The following is an 18039-nucleotide window of genomic DNA, read 5'->3' as shown; positions in this document are numbered from 1 at the left end:
TTAGGAGTTCATCTCAACAAGCTTTCAAGGGACACACTCCAAATGGAATTCTACAGTTTATGTCACTCCTGATCTGAGCACCTCACAGTTAGAAACGTAGCTGAGAAGCCCCAAAGAAACATTGCCAGAGGACGGGAAGATTCTTTCAGGAACTTCAGTTCTAACTCAAAACACCCACTGCTTAGCCAGGGACCATCTGAATGTAACGGGGACTGCTCAGGCCTCTCCATAACATCTGCATGCCCTGTCTTGGGGATGTGCACTCTTGCCATGTTTTGCTCACTGGTCACACATACAGATGTGCATACGCGTGCTCACAGCTGTATATGCACACGCAGGCTGGCTGCTAGGATCACGTAGCAGGTATGTCTACACTGCAAATGGAAGTGTGATGGTAGCTTGGGTAGGCATGGTCCTGCTCACTTTAATCTAGCTAGTGCAGCTAAAAACAGCAGTGACAGCACAACGGCACCGACCCAGGCACACAGGCCTGCCCGAAACCCCAAGTACTCACGTCGCTAGCCCGTGCCGGGGTCCATGCAGCCACGTCTTCACTGCTATTTTTAGCCCTGCTAGAATAAAGCTACCCAAGCTGTGATCACGCCTCTGATTACACTGTAGATATATTGCGTGGAGAAGAGGGTTCAAGTAAGCAAGCCATGGCCCATCTCTTCCTGCTGCTCACTGCAATTCATTTGCCCGTGACCGGGACGGCTGTGCAGTCCTGCAAACCTCATGGGGGTTTGAACATAGTTTCCTTGAATAGACAGTACAGAGATGTGTTTGTGTGATTATGGAGTGGGGCCAGATGAACCCAAACCTGGTCCATAGAAAGGGGCTCATTCCCTATCAGCCAGAGAAGCCCCTGCCCCCTGGTTATGTTATAGCCTAGGAGGCTGCAGGCTGAGCTCACTTCTCACAGCACTATAGGATCAGTGTGTGCTAATAGTGCTTCAATAAAGCCCAGAGAGAGCTTCACAGTGACCATGGGGCTGCTGTCGTAACAAATAGCTTTGCTGCACACCTCCTCCTCCGCCCTACGAGCCTTTGCCTTCAGGATTCACAGCTGCCTGGGAGTCGGACCCCTGCGCTCTCCAGCCCGGATATCTGAACCGGCGATCCTTCCACAGCAATTCCAGGGGAAACTAAGCAGCTAGCAATTCCCAACCTGCTACTGTCATAGTATTCTTTCCCAAATCTGAACCTTAGCTTCCAGAAAATGAGATACTAGCATGAATCTTCTAAGCTTAATTACCAGCTTAGATCCTGTAGTGCTGCCACCAACCAGAAATTCCAGTGTCTGGTACACTCTGTCCCCCAAAAACCTTCCTTGGGGACCCCAAGACTCAGATTCCTTGAGTCTCACAACAAAGGGGAATAAACCGTTTCCCTCCCTAGGTTACCCTGGAAGACCCTTCTCCCCCACCAATTCTCTAACACACAGAGGAATTCCCCCTTCTCCCCCACCAATTCCCTGGTGAGTACAGACTCAATCCCCTTGAGCCTTAACTAGGAAAAAAATCAAACAGGTCTTAAAAAAAAAAGCAAACTTTTAATAAAAAAAAAAAAAACATAAAAATTGTCTCTGTAATCAAGATGAAATATTACAGGGTCTATTAGCTTATAACAAATGGATAAACAGCCTTATCCAGGAAAAATACAATTTAAATATTTCCAGCAAACTACACATTTGCACATAAAGAAAAAAAAACAAATAAAAAGACTATAACCGCCTTTTTACTTACTCACTATCTGAATAGATAAGAGACTGTAGCAGGGAGATTGCAGAAACCTGGTTTCACCTCTAGTCCTGTCCAGGACCAGAGAGAACAAAGCCAAACCCAAAAACCACAAACAAAGGCTTCCCTCCCTTGAGATTTGAAAGTATCTTGTTTCCTGATTGGTCCTCTGGTCAGGTGTTGTTTGTTAACCCTTTCCAGGTGAAAGAGACAGTAACCCTTAGCTATCTGTTTATGACAGCTACCCACTGTATTGCATGCACACACGCCACACCCCACCCCCTGCGGATGTCTCGCCCTCTCCCTTGCACCCACCCCTGTTACGCCCTTCGAATGCTTGTGTCACTCCCCTACTCAAACCTCCTTCACTGACTTACCGCTCTTCCTCCAAAGTGTTCTGCTCACTCCTCTGCCCTTAGTGCTCCTATTTTCCTCCTGCCCCAGCTCTGCACCTTCTTCTGTCAGCGTCCCCTGCACTGGAACGGCTTCTCTGCCCCATGCACCAAACAGTTCACTAGCCCCTTTAAAGGCCCCCTGAATCTCCTTTCCTTCAGCTCGCCCCCCAACCCCACTTTCTCACCGAAGCCTTGGATTCTACTCCTGCTCCCTACCTGACTTTTTAATCTGAAAATTTAACTCATCCAAACTACATGAACTAAACAAAACCCCCAGGACAAGCTCCCAGGATTTCTCCCTGCTGACACCCTCCTCTGTCCCCCACCTCTGTCCCATCTGCTTGAGACTGCATGCTCCTTAGGGCAGGGGCCTTGCCAATGGTACTGTATACATAGTCACTTACCCACCCTTCCCTGTACCAGAGCCTTGCCTCTTGTGGGGCGAGGGAGGTGCTTACAGTGAGAGTACATGGCATCGGGGAGAAAGTGGGGGGTGAACTGCAAAGTGACAAGGATGCACCAGGGATTCCCTTGAAAGTAAGGTTCCTTATTAACAAGCAGATTTACTGTATCCAGCCAGCATGTCTGGATGCCTACCTGAAACTAACTAACTATAACACCATGGCATGGGCATACCAACACCACTGCCATTGGCAGGAAATACAGGCCCTTCAGCACAAACACAGGCCTTTCAGCACTAGCCTCCTCCCCATGACTTGATCCACAGGACTGAGCTGTGGAGAAGTAGCAGGCTGTTAGAGTTGCTGCAGCCAGCCACTAGGAGAAGACATGCATGAAGAAAGCACACTAACTAAACACCCCCCAACACATGCTGCCCCAGCTTGGACTCCGACTTGTGTCCCACCTGGCACAGATCATTCTCAGAGGGTTTCTCCTTCCGTAGCACTGGTCAGGCGCAGAGGAGATATTCCTGCCATCCCGTTGGAAATGCCTGTCCTGTATGTGACTGGTTGAGGAAGGGGCTGCAGACCCTCCCAGGGGCTTGGAGAAGGAGGCCTGCACTGGCTGGTAAGATACTCACACACCCCTAGGACTTAGCTCACTCGCTGGGCCTTTGTCTGTCAGACTCTTCGGAGAATTTAGCAGTTCTGTGAGGCACTGAGCATCCTCTGCTCATATCACAGGCTTTTGGCAGGATCGATCCCATATACAGCCCACACTGCTCTGCCCTGCCTGAGGAATCTGTCCCACACCCCCTATCCCCACCCAGATTGCAGCAGAAGGACAAATTGGCAAAAGAAACCCAGGGGGCAGATGGGAGGGGGCGAAATCTCCCAGGAGCTGAAGATTAGCGAGAGACGCCAGGGAGAGGACTGCGGAAAAAGTAATTTAAAAAATGTTACGTTTCACTCAACTTCAGGTCTCAACATGTCGCTTTGCAGCAATTTAGTCATTTTTCCCCCTTCCCCAACACTCTGCCTTCTTTATATATATATAAAAACATAGAGAAGTTGGAGGCACTTTGATTAACTCCACAGCAAGGGTCCAAGCATCCTTGTCTCAGCCTAGCTCGCTTTCTATGGAATGAGAGCACCCACAATGCCAGGGGGCCAGCAAAGCCCCTTCCCCTTTTCCCCCTGCCTTATTAATGAGCTGACCTCTCTGCTCATATGCTTGGCTTCCTACAGCACCCAGGTATTTAGCTGGCGTCCTGGGGCAAGCCCTACGCAGGTGAAAGGCTCTGAGAAAATCTGACCCTCCCAGGGGGCTTCAATTTCGATATAACTATTAGAATTTCTAATCTAATTTCTAAACCTGTCCCCCAAGCCATTTTGATACGCAGAACCTGCTGCTGCCATAGTTACAGTTCCCAGCCAGCCAACACCGGCAGCTCAGCTGCAGCTTCCAGAGAGCATTGAGCCCCCGTGAGCCAGCCCACCATGCTGTCCTCCCCATAGCCCGGCATTGGCACAACACAGCTAGCACTGTGCCCAGCAGGGCAGCTTTGGCTCATATCTCTGCTACCATAAAGGCCAAGAGCACTCTGTTCCCCCAAGCTTTTTGGCTTAGAATCAAATGAGGATATGATGGAGCAATGATCCATCCCGTCCATGTCTGTGTAACGCACCACGGCCACATGCATGCGGCCATCACTGTCAACAGTAAGGATCAAACCTAGGACCTTTAGCACAAGCGCCTGCTAGCTGAGCTGCAGGAGTAACTCTGCTTGTTGTAACGGGCTTTTCTAGTTGCAGGGACTGCTCACTAAAAGGAGACATGAGCCCACACACAAAGCCAGTGTGTTGCAGATGCATATCAGGGAACCAGAGCTGGACAAGTCACCTTTCAGGCTGCTCTTTCGGACTCTCTCACACACACAGGTGTCTCTCACCTAGTTATTGCTCCTCCTGAGAGATAAAAGCCCTGTCGCTCGACAGTGCTGCTGGTCGATGGAACATGTCCGCATGGAGACTCAGCATCCCGGCACCTGACATTAACGTCGCCCTCTGTCATTGCATGGGGGAAAGTCACAGCCCTCACACTATAGTCAGTCAGCAGGACAGGCCCCCTCAAGATCCCAGCAGGCTTTCTTGCAGCTCATCCCTGTGTGCACACCAAGAACAGGCAAACTGGGCACCAAGGGAGCTTCAGACCTTGGCTCAACACTGGGCACAACACCCCAAAGCACTGAGGATTGATAAGCAGGGTTAACGTTGTCAAGTTTGAACTTAGTGCAGATCTGGGCCAAAAGCAGCAAATTCTCATGGGATTCCTGACCCAGCCTGAAGGTGCCTGGAGATACCAGGAATCTCAGGAGAAATCTTGTTCCCACAAGACTCCCTGCCCAAATCCACATTACAGCAGCCTGGCTAAGTTTGGCGCAGGCCATACCCACCCCGTGGATGCACATGCTGACAGAATTGACTCTCAAAACCCTTGGAGCTTTGCCCATCACGTGCAAATCCCAGGCAGAGGCTGGGTGCTAATGAGGCTTGGCTTCACCTATGTGGCACAGGGGGACAAGTTGTTTCTTGGGCCTGGTGATGGGAGATTGAGCCTTTCAGCTCTAGGTCACTGGTGTAAATTTGGCTCTCATCAGTAGTGACTAGGTTGTTACCAACTGATGGCTAGTTAGTGATCTCTGGGAAATAGCTTAGAGGTCTTAATCCAGACCACAGCCACAGCTAGATCTTTGGCTCCAGACAGGCACTGGGGAATCCCAGGAAGCATAAAGCCAGCATAGCCAATTTATGCTACCCACTCCCCCAACTCTGGCAGGTGGGGTATATTGGGAGCAGGCCAGCTTAATAGCCCTTAGCCTTCTTTAACTTGTGCCAGGGACTGATTCAGCCCTGACTGACCCTGGGATTGGAGAAGGTAGGGTAAGTACCTTTGCCTCTCTCAGCTTTGCCAAGTGTGAGCTTGGCAGAGCTGAGGATTAAGGCACAGGGCACCATGGCCGATGTACCCCCATGGGGCCACACCTTCATCCAGCGTCGCTGGACCCCAGGAGACAACTCCTCTCTCCACACTATGTACACTAGGCCGTTCTTCTTAGCCTGCTTCTTTGCTCTGATATGAAGTAACTATGGTAACTGTTTCAGACCTTATCCCAGCCCCATGTTTACCTTTCCTCAGCACTGTTCCCCTTTATCCTCATTGGTTCTAGTGTTGTTCATTCCTCTCTCTCTCTCTGGGGTGGTGACAGTCTGTTCCAGACAGCTGCAAGCAACATTAGCCATAGACTAATTGAGATTCAGTGGCCAGGCTTTACCAGTCCCTTGTTCAAAGCCTTCTCAGCAATTGCCTTCCCTCATCTATGCAGCAAGAGATTGAGCTGTTACCGGTTAACAGGGTCAGTTAAGCAATGACCTACAAAAGGGGGTAGGGTTACTGGGACCTGCTTAGAGTGAGTCTGACCTGCGTGTTCAGCCACATGCTAAGTGCACCATCAGACCAACAATGCAGCTGTCACAGTATTCCTTCCCCAATCTGAACCTTAGAGTCCAAAAAATGAGGTACTAGCATGAATTCCTCTAAGCTTAATTACCAGCTTAGATCTGATACGCTGCCACCAATCAGGACTCTGAGTGCCTGATAAACTCTGGTCTCCCCAAAACCTTCCCTGGGGACCCCCAAGATCCAGACCCCCTGGATATGCACACACGCCACACCCCACCCCCTGCGGATGTCTCCCCTTTCTCCCTTGCACCCCCTGTTACGCCCTTCGAATGCTTGTGCACTCCCCTACTCAAACCTCCTTCACTGACTTACCGCTCTTCCTCCAAAGTGTTTCTGCTCACTCCTTGCCCTAGTGCTCCTATTTTCCTCCTGCCCCAGCTCTGCACCTTCTTCTGTCAGCGTCCCCCTGCACTGGAACGGCTTCTCTTCCCCATGCCACCAAACAGTTTACTAGCCCCTTTAAAGGCCCCCTGAATCTCCTTTCTTCAGCTCGCCCCCCAACCCCACTTCTCACCGAAGCTTGGATTCTTACTCCTGCTCCCTACCTACTTTTTAATCTGAAAATTTAACTCATCCAAAACTACAATGACTAAACAAAACCCCCAGGACAAGCTCCCCAGGATTTCTCCCTGCTGACACCTCCTCTCGTCCCCCACCTCTGTCCCATCTGCTTGAGACTGCATGCCTCTTAGGCAGGGGCCTTGCCAATGGTACTGTATACATTTAGTCACTTACCCACCCCTTCCCGTGTCCAGAGCCTTGCCTCTTGTGGGGCGAGGAGGTGCTTACAGTGCGAGTTTACATGGCATCGGAGAAAGTGCGGGGGAACTGCAAAGTGCCAAGGATGCACCAGGGATTCCCTTGAAAGTAGGTTCCTTATAACAAGCAGATTTGCTGTTCCAGCCAGCATGTCTGGTGCCTACCTGAACAACTAACTATAACACATGCATGGGCATACCAACACCACTGCCATTGCAGGAAATACAGGCCCTTCAGCACAAACACAGGCCCTTTCAGCACTAGCCTCCTCCCCAAGACTTTTTCCACAGACTGACTGTGGAGAAGTAGGCAGGCTGTTAGAGTTGCTGCAGCCAGCCACTTGGAAGAAGACATGCATGAAGAAAGACACTAACAAACACCCCCCCAACACATGCATGCCCCAGCTTGGACTGCCGACTTGTGTCCCATCTGAGCACAGATCATTCTCAGAGGGTTTCTCTTCCGTAGCACTGGTCAGGCGCAGAGAGGAGATATGTCCTTTGCCATCCCGTTGGAATGCCTGTCCTGTATGTGACTGGTGGGAAGGGGCTGCAGCCCTCCAGGGCTTTGAGGAAGGGAGGCCTGCACTGGCTGGTTAAGATACTCACACACCCCTAGGACTTAGCTCACTCGCTGGGCCTTTGTCTGTCAGACTCTTCGGAGAATTTAGCAGTTCTTGAGGCACTGAGCATCCTCTGCTCATATCACAAGGCTTTTGCAGATCGATCCCATATACAGCCACACTGCTTGCCTGCTAGGAATCTGTCCGAACACCCCCTATCCCACCCAGATTGCAGCAGAAGGACAAATGGCAAAAAGAACCAGGGGGCAGATGGGAGGGGGCGAAATCTCCCAGGAGCTGAAGAATTAGCGAAGACGCCAGGCGGAGGACTGCGGAAAAAGTAATTAAAAAATGTTACGTTTCACCTCAAGTTTGAGGTCTCAACATGTCGCTTTTTTGCAGCAATTAGTCATTTTTCCCCCTATCACCAACACTCTGCCTTCTTTATATATATATAAAAACATAGAGAAGTTGGAGGCACTTGATTAACTCCACAGCAGGGGTCCAAGACCTGTTCTCAGCTAGCTCGCTTTCTATGAATGAGGCACCCAACAATGCCAGGGGGCCAGCAAAGCCCCTTTCCCCTTTTCCCCCTGCCTTATTAATGAGCTGACCCCACAAACAAAGGCTTCCCTCCATCGAGATTTGAAAGTATCTTGTTTCCTGATTGGTCCTCTGGTCAGGTGTTGCAGGTCACTGTTTGTTAACCCTTTACAGGTGAAAGAGACATTAACCCTTACCTATCTGTTTATGACAGCAGCCCATATATTGCTCTGCCACAATCTGGCCCTCTGTTTTTTATCCATATGTTCAAGACTGTAGGTTTGTTATGGCCATTAATTGCTGCGACAAAAGCATCATAGATGATGTCCCTTTAAAAAAATTCCAAGTCTTGGTCATTTCTCCTTTACACAGAGAGGTGTTTAGCAATGACTGGGGATCTTTGAAACCATGTCATTTCGCATCAGGATGGTCAGGTGAGTACAACTCAGCGGATCAGGGTTCAGTCCCCCACTCCACTACAGGCTGCCAGAGTGACCCTGGGCAAGACACTTAATCTCTCTGTCTCAATTTCCCATCTGTTAATTGGTTCTCCTACCCTTTGTCTGTCTTATCTAAATTCCTCAGGGCAAGGACTACTGCTCACTGTGTTTGCACAGTACCTAGCACAATGTTGCCCTGATCTCAGCTGGGTGCTCTAGTTGGCTCCCATCATGCAAATAGCATCAAATTTCCCAAAGTGTCTAAGGGCATGGGCAATGCTGCAAATGGAGGGGGGATTGCAGTGTGGGCAGCCGTACCTACACTAGTTTTAAGCTAGCCTAGGTTAACAATAGCAGGGAAGATGCAGTGCCCTGATCCAGGCACAGGTTAGCAACAGGAGTGTGTACCCAGGGTTCCAGGCGGGTTGTACACCCCCTGCTGAAGTGTGCACCACTGTGTCTTCCTTGCTATCTTTAGCTGAAGCTAGGGTGGGACCGTGTGACAGAGTGCAGGAGTTAACAGGTGAGCCTGCACCCTGAGCACTTTGCCACCAGTTAGTTCCCAAGGCTGACCGGTGGGTACCTGAAATTATTTATCTAATCAGATGGGGGAATGCGGGAGCTAAAGAGCCAATTAGCCTGTCAATTCAAGACTGGTAAGAAAGTGCACAGCAAGGCTATGAGGGAGAGGGAGGAGCAGGGCTAGCTGAGTCCAGAGTTGGAGAGCGCTCCAGGAAGGGAGATCTTTTCTCCTCTTGGTGCCCTGGGAGAAGGGCTGAAGAAACAAGGGCTATTAGAAAATAATATTGCTGCATCAAACCGTGAAGGTGTTGGTGGAGGAAACCTCACTAAACAACATGGTACGGAGATCCAGCCAGTGGAGTCTGAGCAGGTTTCTGTGGTGCAAGACAGGCGCAGACCATGCCCTGCTACAGTATGGCTACCCAAGCTGCAATCACGCCTCTAATTGCAGTGTAGACAGATCATGATTCAGGAACCTAAATCCCATTTTCAAAAGTGTCACTTAGATGCTTTTGAAAATGTTACCCATAATAATTTAGGAAAGTCTAGCATGCCCAGTCACTGCTTTATTAACAATGTTCAATAGAATCTGTGTGGCTTGGGGTGCTCTGCTGTCTTGCTACACATTTTAGCTATTAATGACAGCTATTCCACATGCAGCCAGTGGAAAACACTTCATACTGGGTGCTGTGATTTTTTTTCCTTTTATTTTAAAATTAAAATGTTGATTTCCTTCCGCCCCCACCCCCCTTTTTTCTGCTGATAAATGAATAGCCTGACACCAGATGAAAACATCTGTAATGGTTGCAATAGGCAGAGAGCCAGCTGCTTTTTCGGATTCGCTCAGACTACAAGATCTATATCAATTGTGAGTGCCTCTCCTCACTAATAATCTAGGATCTGAATAAGTAATTCATAGTGGCTCAGACCTGGTGAAGGTGTTTCTGTCCCACCTGTGTTTGCAGGCGTTGATTTACATTGCTCTCTATTGCTTGGTGCTAATGTTCATTTTTTTATTCAGTCCTTTCTTCTCTCTCTCTCCCTCTCTCTTTTTCAAAGCCATTCAATCACAGTTGGCTGTGGGGGTTTGCAGCTGCCCTTTTCACCCTGTAACACTGGAGTGAGAGGAAACCTGAAAAGCAACAGTGAAAACATTGTCTAAATATGTTCATGATCAAATCTCTCCCCCTCTGGAATGTGATTGGTAAGGGATGGAGGGCAAAGCAACACAAACAGGGAGCGCCTTTCACTCCCTGAAACAAACCAACCTGACCCCTGGGTTGAGGTTAGGGTGACCAGATGTCCTGATTTTATAGGGACAGACCCAATTTTGGGGTCTTTTTCTTATATAGCCTCCTATTACCCCTCACCCCAGTCCCGATTTTTCATATTTGCTGTCTGGTCACCCTAGCTGAGGTGCCCCTAGCTCTGTTGGAAATGCACTTCTCGGGCACTAAAATATTATTATTTCTGGTAACATAGGTGTATGGAGATGGGCAGATGCAGTGTCCGTGGTGGAAGAGGATTATTTAATGAGGTTGCTGGATATGGACAGCCTCTGAGTTAGTTTATCAGGATGGGGTCCCACTTCTGAGCTGTAGAGGGCCAGCTCAGGAACAGGGAGGAGCAAAGGTGGCTGCACACTGGCTCCCCAGTGTCTGGCCGGGTAGCCAGGGATCAGAAAGGTCCCCAGCGCTGCTCTAATTTATGTTCTGTTCAACAATCCCTATGGGCCATTATACCAGCCCAGAATAACCAGAGCGAAATGCACTTTAGCCATACCACTCTTGCCCTCAACACACACCCCTCTCACTCCCAGATTATCTCTAGGTTGGGGGATGCAAGGAGAATGGTGTAGGGTCATTCCACCCACCCCATACCAGCAGGGAATTCCCCTTATGCTCGGACATCTCCCAGTCGGCAGACCTGCCCTAGGCTGCAGTGTACAGGGTCTGACGTGGAAGCCAAAACTGGGGCCAAGGGGCTGGATCAAGAGTTATCTGGCATGAGGAACATGGAGAAAGGGATTGGATCAGTGGCTGCCATAGAGAATGGTGAAGAAGATCAGTTGAACAATTTGCCTAGGAGCACAGAGGAAGGATCCAGGATTCGAGGGAGGGCCAAGCGAGTGGAATGCAGAGAGAGACCAGGTGGGCTTGGTGGTGGGGAGATGCCTCTTCCAGTCCTGAGAAGGACCCTGGTTCCTCCTCCTGGGCACTATCTGAACTGACCCTATGTGGCTCATTCAACACTCTGAAGAACATGAAGACGACCACAGCTGGTCCTAGGAGTAACCACACCCAACTGTTTCAAACTGAGGGTCAGAGGGACTCAGGCTCTGAGCACAAACCCCTTGTGGGGAAGTGGGGGCTGGCTCATTTTTCTGACTATCAAATCTGCTTTGCAGGCAGGGGGGCGCGGGGGAGGGGTGTGCAAGCCTTTGCAGGATATTATGAGAGAACTTGTCTGTCCTTCCCAGGTCCCTGAGTGGAAGTGGTGTTAGCCCACCAAGTCAGTAAAGTGTGCCACCTCTGGCTTGGCCCACTCTAGATTTCTGTCTGAAGCCTGTTTCAGCCAGTGGCAAGGCCTGCATCCAGCTCAGGATAAAGAACAGAAGTACTTGTGACAACTTAGAGACTAACAAATTTATTTCAGCATAAGCTTTCATGAGCTACAGCTCACTTCTTCGGATGCATAGAATGGAACCACAGCGGGTTCTGGTTAAAAGGTGGGCCGGAAGAGTCTTATGAGACGAGCTCTTTCAGCAGGATTGAAGTGTTGGCCTGGGTGGCTCATGGTGTATTATAGTTGGACCCACTTCCCATGCTGTTTAAGCTGAGTTAATTGTACTAATTGCATATTAATTTGAGTTTCAGCAGTCTCTCTTTGAGTCTGTTTTCGAAGTTTTTTGTGGCAAAATTGCCACCTTCAGTCTGTCACCGAGTGGTTAAGAGGTTGAAGTGTCTCCCCTGGTTTTGAATGTTATGATTCCTAATGTCAGATTGTGTCTATAACCCTTTGCCCCTCTGAGTTGGCAGCAACAAGGGCGGGTTGTATCCAGGGGTTTCGTTCAATAACACAGTGCATAAACCAGCTGAGCCCCCACCCAGTGACTGGGACACTTACATACCCACCACCGGGCGACTCTATGAGGCAATACTTCCCCTCTCGCAAGCACGGAGTCTGAGTGTAGCAAAATCCTTTTTAATAAAGGAGGGAAACATCGCGCATCCCATTGGAGAAACACCACAAATAGGATTATAACAACAACCATAAGCAAAACCACCTCCAAGTACGTTTGGCAATGTCCTTTCCCCCTTAGGGTCTTAAGTCCAATCACCCAAAGTCCAACAACCCGAAAGTCTCGGTCAGTGCCACCCAGAGGTCAAAAGTTTATCTGCAGAGTTTAACCCCCCCCAGCCTGGGTGGAAATGGAGGGGGGCCACACAGGGTGTTAAGAGGCATCTTACATGGGCCAGGGCCAAACTGCTCCACCTCTCCATGGAGTTCTGCTGCAGCCTTCACCACAACCAGCCTACTACAGCCGCTGGTGCCGCTCCTCCAGTGACCCATGAGCCACCCAGCCATCCCCGCAAACCGCTCCACTCTGCTCACTTTCCATGGGCTGCTCCAACATGCTGCAAACTGTTCCGCTTGCCGTCACTTAGCAATAGATCTTCAGGCTCCCCACTAGTTAACACAGCACTCAGTGATTTCAGCTTGTAGTAGGGAGCCCCGGTGCTGGGCACCACTGGCCCAATGTGAATCAGCTCAGCCGCCTCTAAGATGGACTCTAATGGAATCAACATAGCTTCTACTCTTTAACAGTGGAGAGAAGGATGTGCAATTGGTGTTCCAGGCCTCAAAAGGGGCACATACCATCAGGTATACACACCAGTCCCCAACCTCTCTCAATTCACTGGGTTTTGGAACCCATGTCCCTTGTCTAGCAAGTACTACTTAATTGAGTTGAGTCATCTCTGTCATAAAGCAGTCTCATAGTTCCTCATTCAACATAATCAGGTGACAAACCTTTATTCCTCCTGCCCCAATAACAAAGAAATTGGGGATCCCAGAGCTGTCAAAATAACCATCCCAGGCTGCCGTAGGCTATGCTAGGTGGGGTGGGTGTGCCAATGCAAATACCTGAAATTCCTTTCCCCACTCCCTGAAATTCTTTCCACACCCCCCATAATTCACCACCAGATGTCAGGGTAGAGCTCATCCTGACTCTGCTTACATGTCCATTTATTTTTTTGCGTAGACACTGTCCGGTTTGGCCAATGTACATTGCAGAGGGGCATTGCTGGCACATGATGGCATATATCACGCTGGTAGATGTGCAGGTGAACGAGCTCAGGATAATGTCCTGTTCCAGGTATTGGCATTAATGCAGCAGAATGTTAGGAACTGGGATGTAGGTGGTCTGGCCTGGGGGGCAGAGCAGGAGTTCAGATCAGGGAATGGAAACAGGGGACAGACCCAGAGACAGTTGCCAAATACCAGAGCCAGGGGCTTGAGCCAGAGTCAGGACTAGGAATCAACACTTCAGAACAGAATTCGGGTAAGATACCAAATGCCAGAACCAAGAGTCGAGTCAGAGTCAGAAGTCAGAGCCAGGGGTCAGAGCCAGAATTGGTAGCCAATGGTCAGGAGCACGGTGGAAGGGCAGGAACCAGAGAAAGGCAAGGATCAGACCTGGAGCAGGAGCAAGGCTGGAGCTAGGATGAGGAACAACTCAGGAGTGGAACAAGAATCAGAGAACAGAGTTGGAGAAGGACTGCAGGAGGCAGGCAAGAGCAGGGTCCAATGGGGCAGTGGCAGGAAGTCTGCACAGTTGCTCAGATGGCCCACCCAGCTCACATTCTGACTTATGTAGTGGGCATGAGCCAATCAGGTGGCCACAGGCCATGGATGCTCCGTTAGAATCCTGTGGGGCCTGACCTCCCAGGTTTTGTGAGATGGTGCTTTGCCCATCTCCCTTGGTTGTGACATGGGAGTGTCAGAGACCCATGGCCCGCACCACCCCAGGTTCTGGACCTGCACCCTTAGATCCTTATGGGGAGAACTTTGGCCCAGAATGCGTCCCTGATGGTGCTGGTTTACAGGTCTCTGCCAACTGGAGCCAGCTCCAGAGAAGCAAGGAAAGGAAGCCTTGTATGCCACATCCTTGCTTTGGGGGGGAGGAGTGGAAGATAATGTGAGCACCACATTAATGTGCTGTATCAGTTCACCTGTGAGACAAACAGTTTTACGTGGTGTTAGTTTGAGACTTCATTAAAATCTTTGCTTTGACATTTCTGTCTCGCTCTCTTGTTTCCCAGCACTCACACACTGAGGGATCGAACAGCAGAATAACTTATTAAAAGTCATCAGCACAGACAGTCCAGCTACCACAGACTAAAGAAGGGGATGCCCTGCTTCCAGGGCTCCCGGTGTCTGCTCCAGTTTCTCTGCACCCCGGCAAGCACTAACACTGCTCAGAGTCCAAAGCTCTTCCAGCATGAAAACAGGTGTTGAGCTATGGGTGGTGCTGAGCACCAATCCAGCTCATCATATTACAGGCTCGTTGTCGGTGAGTTGCTGAACTGTTGAGTATTGATCTTTGCTTTTCCCATACATGTTCTAGAGGGATTTGAATTGCTCGCTGCACTGAGATCCAGTGAATTCCCTTCTCTGCCAGCTCCTTGGAGGCAGCCTTGTAAAAGTGCAGATTTGGGGCAGCCTCTCCAAATCATGGCTCTTAATGACCTCACACCAGAGGTCAGGGTCAGCCTCTGGCCAGCTGGCAGCATGCTGGGGAGATGACTTCCCAGATGCCATCTCTTCTGTTCGGGTGCTGGGAAAGCAGAGTGGCAATGTTCCCAGTACAGCAGGCTGCATGCAGTGCAGGTTAAATGCTGACCTGGCGGCATATAAACTGCTAGGCGATTTCCAGTACACAAGTAGCCTATAGGCAGATGGCAAGAACATGCAGCCCAAGGGGAATTGTGGGAAGGCATTGGAGTACTAGCAACAGCTGCACTGTGGAGTGGCTGGGTTACCAACCCAAGAGTAAGCAGCCAGCCCAGGTTGAAAGCACTGCCATAGTTGGGAAAGAGGCTTTTTTGCGTGGACAGGAGTCAGGTTAGGGAGCACATCTGAGTAAGAACTCAGATGAATGCTGCAGTAAAGACATGCCCAAACACTAAAGCTCTCGCATCACCTCACCCCTCATCCCTTCTTTCTCCAGCTTTTCCCCAGTCCTCTTTCCTGCCTCTCTCCTTCCCTCCCCTTCTCTTGTCTTTTCCCCTCACTTATCCACATCTCTCAACTTCCCATCTCTTTCTCATTCCCTCCTTCCCTGTCCCCTTCTCCTCAGGACAGGCAAACTCCTAGTTAAATCATTCCCCTTATGGCTCAGAAACGAAGTGCTCTACATAGCCAATGCATGTCCCAGAGACACCCCCATTTGTCAGCCTGAAGGAAGCAAGAGCCCCTCTCCATAATCTCTGGGTTAACACAGCTCCATAAAGTCAGGGGAGGGAGAGGGAGTCCCAGCAAGTGGCCCCATATCTGCCAATGCACCAAGCCCCCCAGACCCACCCAACTGCAGGGAGTGGCCCAGAGACTGCTTTCCCCTCCACTCTGTTCCAGTGAGTCTCCATCCCCTTCCGGTGTTGGTGTCGGCACTTGGCAGGTAATATCCCTACCACATTTAGGCTGGCTCAAATCAGACAGGGGAGAGATGAAACCAGGAGGGAGCTGGGGGATGGAAGGTGGTAGCAGTAATAGGCCCTTTATCCCATCTGTGATCACACAGAGCAAGACCCCATTGCCCTCTTCAATCCCCACTCCTATGACCCCAGGAGCAGAGTTCCTCAGCACAGCCAGAGGGAGCAGCCCTCAGCCCTCCATAAGCAGAACCAACTGTCTGAGCAGCCAGTGCACACCCTGGGCAGAAGAGGGGTCGGTGTCTTCCAAAGTCCTGCTCACTCTCTCCCCTCAGATGTTCAATCATCTCTCCGCATTCAAACTTTCCTGCTTTCCTTCAAATCATCCATCTTTCCTGGAATGAAAACTGTCGCTGTCATCTGAAGCTGTCAGAACCACAGGGACATGATGAATTCTTCCTTTTGATGTGTCTGGGGGCTCTTCAAAGCAGCAGAGACACCTGACTCCTCCTTGGCTCCCCTGGCCTGAGCCAGCAGTCCCCACAAGGAGGATATCATACCTTTGGATGCCCAGGGCATTTTTGGCAGAGGGATGGTCGCGAGCAAAGAGGAAATGAGTTGCGTGACAATGATGAAATGTGAAAACAGCTGCTTTTACGGCCTTTGATCCATCATCCAGGTGAGTGTGTGACAATGGCAGAACAAGAGAGGGAGAAACAGAAGAGAGAACTGAGAAAGAGACAGAGGGGAAGTGGGTTTGAAGATTTGGTGTGACTTAAAAAGGAATGACCACCCTGGGTCCACAGACCTTATCACCAGCTCCAGACTATACAAATAATTTAGCTTCCACTACAGATGGACTTTGATCGGTCTCCTGGACTAGCCATGTATGATAACCAGGATTAGGTGAAAAGATATTCTGTACTGTACCTTTAAGAAGAGGAGGTTGGGGTGTCTGTGGGAGGGAGATCTAGGTGGTAGGAGAGCTGATGGTGTTACTGGAATACATTCTCTGTGCCTCTAAGAGTGACCCCTTTCCCAGCCCATATCAGCTCCATGCAGCTCCTCAAGGCTCAGCCCAGGAAGCAGAGGAGACTCCAGGTCCAGATGAGATCTGCTCAAGCATGGCTCCCACTGGATCAACCAGGGAGAAGATCCCTTTTGGCTCCACTGGTAGAACTGTTGCCTACAGGCTATAAGGATTCTGGTATGAGTCTTGGCAGCAGGAATGGATGCTGCCTGGGGAGCTCTGTTGGTCTCTGAGAGCATCTAGTCCCCATGCCAAAGACCAGTCAGAATGGCAGACACTAGCCAGTAAAAGAAAAGGGCTGGATCGTCCCCAAGTTTTTCCAGAAAAGCACCTTGCCGGCCTTTCACAGGATCCCCGGTGAAATCTCTAAGACTCTCTCTCCTTGAGAGTGATAAATAATTTCCCCTACACTGGCCTAGTATCCTTTCCCTCCCCACGTGGTAGGCCTCGTCCCCTCAAATGCTTCCGTGACCTCTGTGTGAGAGAAGCTGGAGGCCTCTGTCCGATTCCTAGTGGACAGGTGCTGCCCATCTCACAATCCCACCAACCCCATCACAACAAGCACTGGTGACTGGAGAGGGGACATCAATCTACATAGCTATTAAACCACCACTTCTCACAGACCAGTTGGCTGCAAAGCTTATCCAGTAGGAGAGAAAGGGCCTTACTCTGTCTCTTTAATGCAGACACCTCCACCAACTCCCAGCTCACTGAAAACAGGAGGCTACAAACAAAGAAGCCATCTTTTCCTGAGGAGCCCAGCTTCTAGGAAATTATTGTGCGTAAGCCTTGCAACAGGGCCTCCCTCAGCCTGCTCTGTGATAAGGACACAGGACACTTGACAGTCTGGAACCTTGTCCTCCTATAGATCAACCAGATACTGTCAGGAGCAGGCACCTCTCAGAATACGGATAACGCTGACAGAGACTCACCTAGCAATGCCCCATTCCAGAATGTGGCCAAGACATTAAGGCTATCACTGCTGCTCATGTATATTGTGTCATAAAAGGGAATTGATTGTTAAGGAGAGATCAAGGTTTGTTCCCCTTAAAAGACTTTTTCTGGCTGGGTGGAGAAACACACATAGCAGTTGCTGGTGCCACTAACTGGTGGAGAAGTAGAATGCAAATCAAGCGTAGGTTGCTGTTCTTTCCAGTGTGCTTGAGTGCAAGGAGATAATGTAGTTATCACACAACAGTCTGTTTGGATTGTTGCAAGCTTAGATATTTGCAAATATGGCTTGTTCTAAATTGGTCTTGTTATTTAGACAGTTTGGGATAAATGTGTTAATTTTACAGTCAGCACTGAAAAGTGGGAGGGGATTGAGAGTCATGGGAGCTGGGAGGTGCCACGGCGTGGGTCTTTCTGTTTGTGTAGTGTGGCTTTACAAGTTCCCATCTCTCTCTAACCTGTGTGGGTAGGTGCTTATAAAGGACTAATCTCTATAGTATCTAGGCATATGGTGTCCTTCC

Source organism: Chelonoidis abingdonii, chromosome 3 (assembly GCF_003597395.2).
Source record: "Chelonoidis abingdonii isolate Lonesome George chromosome 3, CheloAbing_2.0, whole genome shotgun sequence".
In the NCBI taxonomy this organism is placed as follows: Eukaryota; Metazoa; Chordata; order Testudines; family Testudinidae; genus Chelonoidis; species Chelonoidis abingdonii.
Note: the sequence above shows the minus strand (reverse complement) of the source record.